Source organism: Penaeus monodon, chromosome 31, assembly GCF_015228065.2.
Source record: "Penaeus monodon isolate SGIC_2016 chromosome 31, NSTDA_Pmon_1, whole genome shotgun sequence".
Classification (NCBI taxonomy): domain Eukaryota; kingdom Metazoa; phylum Arthropoda; class Malacostraca; order Decapoda; family Penaeidae; genus Penaeus; species Penaeus monodon.
The window spans coordinates 32,730,054-32,733,009 of NC_051416.1; the positions used below are offsets into that span (position 1 = coordinate 32,730,054).

At 35.2% G+C, this 2,956-nt stretch overlaps 1 protein-coding gene across 1 annotated transcript in view; it reads right to left on the reverse strand.

Annotated features, from left to right (window-relative positions):
- LOC119593182 (transcription initiation factor TFIID subunit 11-like) overlaps positions 1-2,956 on the reverse strand; it is a gene marked incomplete in the record, with an annotated part of 72,269 nt that overhangs the window by 61,898 nt on the left and 7,415 nt on the right.

The window sequence follows — 2,956 nt, forward strand, 5'->3', positions numbered from 1 at the left end:
TTTCGTGGTGACGCAACAGAAATTTTCTTGTTTGTTCAATAGGTGGTGATCAAAACTCATAAGATATTCATAATAATGATGTTGCATCATACAGGCAAAAATACTACGTGACTTATGCCATGGAAACAGTTAATATTTACCACGTCACAGAAGATCAATAACTAACCGACACTCCGACACCACAAATAGGTTTATTATAAGTATTTTATATAGACCTGGACCACAAATGCCTAATACTGGGATCATTCTCAAGAAAGGCCTATTTTTGGATGCAGTCCGATTCAGCTGTCACAGCTATTCCACTACAAATATGTTTCTTATGAGTCAACTTAGTACTTCGCTCTGAATTTTTTTTTTGTAGAAAATGACTTTAGTATTTGCAATATCATTTTAATTTCCTCTTACAGGTACTCATGTTCGTGTCATGAAACTGACCCTACCTAACTTCAATTTTCTAAATTCCCTACTATATGGTATTGTACGGTTTTAAGTAGCAGAACAGTGTATTTACTTAGAGTTGACATTTGATACAAAGGGACCCTATTTTCTTTATTTTACTGGTGGAGAGTTATGCTTAACATGTGTAAAACTAGAAGAGCATTACTACAATACATAACCTAATCATTCAGTTGGAGATTGAAATTTTGAATCTATTTGTTCTTACATTTTTATGTACAACTCAAAAGCAGTTTTTAACTTTTGTTAGTTTAGATTTAGTGTTGCCTTCTTCTCTTGATCTAACCAGTTGCTGCAACGATTAAAATATTACACTCTGCTATAAATACAACATTCTTATATGTAAATACTGCTTCGGTGACTGCAATCCACCCCTGCACTTATCCTGTGCTTTAGTGTAAATATAAATAGGGTATCAGAGTCATTTATGACTAATAGTGGCAGTATTGTGGAATCCAAGACAGACTTTCTGACATAAACAAATCCAGTCTAACCTGGCCGTACAACTAATGAACTAGAATTACTGTGATTTACAAGTGGTGAAGAGTCTTTGGTTTAAGATAAAGTGAGCGTTAATGGCCCCTAGCATTTCTCACAGAGAGGACCATGACAATAATCAGCCAGTTTTTGAATTCATGTACCGTGGCCGATCCTCAGTGTTGGTAATATATCTGCTTATCACTAGGACGGGATACAGGTCTCCAACTGGCAAAGATTTCTCTGAGGTCTTGCCAATACGGTATGCATTTAATGCTCCTCCATTTCTCATGAAGAGAAGTTTATCACTTCATAGCTATTCCATGTTACAAGTAGTATCACTGGGTATTAGACTTTTAATCCAGAAGTACCGAGCCAGGAGAAAAACTTTCGTCAATTCATGATTTAGATCTAATCTGATAAAGCCCTTTACAGGTTAAGTCATTTACCTTAGGTCTAACCAGGTCCCATTCATATTCTAATACTTCTATTTATCGAAGTTGTATAGAATGTCCCAGCAGCAAAGGCAAATTTAAATGTGATTTTAGTTTATGTAACACAAAGCAAATATTTTTATCAACCCTCATACTGTGAACGGGATATGTAAACATTTTAACCATCTGCCATGCATTAAACCTTTATCCATTTGTCATGTATTACTTTTATCTGTTTGCCATGTACTGTGACCTTTGTTGCTAGGAAGGTCAACAGTCATTATTTCCCTGATTTCATAGATGTGACCAAACTGATTTTAAACTTTATTTCACATAGGCACATGGCAATCGACTCAGAGGTGACACAGCAATAATCTCTATGTCAACCCCCCCGGGAGTCATGGGTCAACCTCCCAAACTTTAGGCAATCTAAATGCATGTTAATGCAGCTTGACGACTAAGACATGACCATCAGGATTTGTATAACGTTTTCTTGCTTCTTGGTAATTTTGTTTATTTGTCAAAACTCCAAACTGGGTTTCAATATCAAGTATAATGCATCTCCAGTTTGTGGTATTTTTTTTTAGTATAGTTAATATGCGACTGCTTCCATGGAAAACATTTTGTTACAAGTAGGCTTACCCTAAGGGTCTATAGGAGAGTAACTATAATAATGGGGAAAGGGCAGCATACACTGATACACTAACTGGCTTAATATCAATTATTTATTAGTTTTATTTTCTGAACATTTATGAATTTGGCTGATATGGGTAAGGCGCGAAAGTTTATCAGCTACAGTTGATTTACATTTTGTTTATTCCAATAGAACAGTTTTGAATATGCACTCGGACAGTAATTTAACCTCAGCTGAACTGTATCAGGATGACGAGATAAGTGACCAAGTTTCCAATCATCTGTGGTGGGGAGGAAAGACTGTCGTTATTAATAATATATTGAATCAATAGCATCGTAAGATGTTAATACAAATGCGAATGAAGACCTATCATTGATTCAGATGGACAATAATGCTAAACTCCAGGAAGATAAGCTATGAATATCCATAATGATATGATAACATTTACTAATTAATGGTGACTTAGATATTACATAGTTTAGTAAGGAAGTGTTACCCACTGCAAGAAAGAAGCGGCGATCGACAGTGAAGAAGTCGGCCACGGAAACTTGTGGGTTTGACTGCAATAAATGCAAGGCCAACAGCTGCATGGCTTTTGCAGTGCTGTCAGTCAACACTTCTTTTCCGACAACAGTGGACCAACTCTATCATTTTTTCATGCTGAAAAGATAAACAAAGATGAGTTAGATACTATGTTACATACATAAACTACCTACGGGTTTATCTCTCTCTCTCTCTGTTTCGAAAATATCGACAATATTTTTGAGATGTCGATGAGTACTTTATTTACGAATTATTTAAACTTGACTAATTATTTTAGTGGCTCCTACTTTTTCTTAGCATTATCAATCGTCACACATCAGACATCGCATTATTTTAGAATAATAAGGGTAATAAGTCCCATTATTGACTATATGATAAGTATTTGAAAAGCAATTATTTTATAAATGGTAAA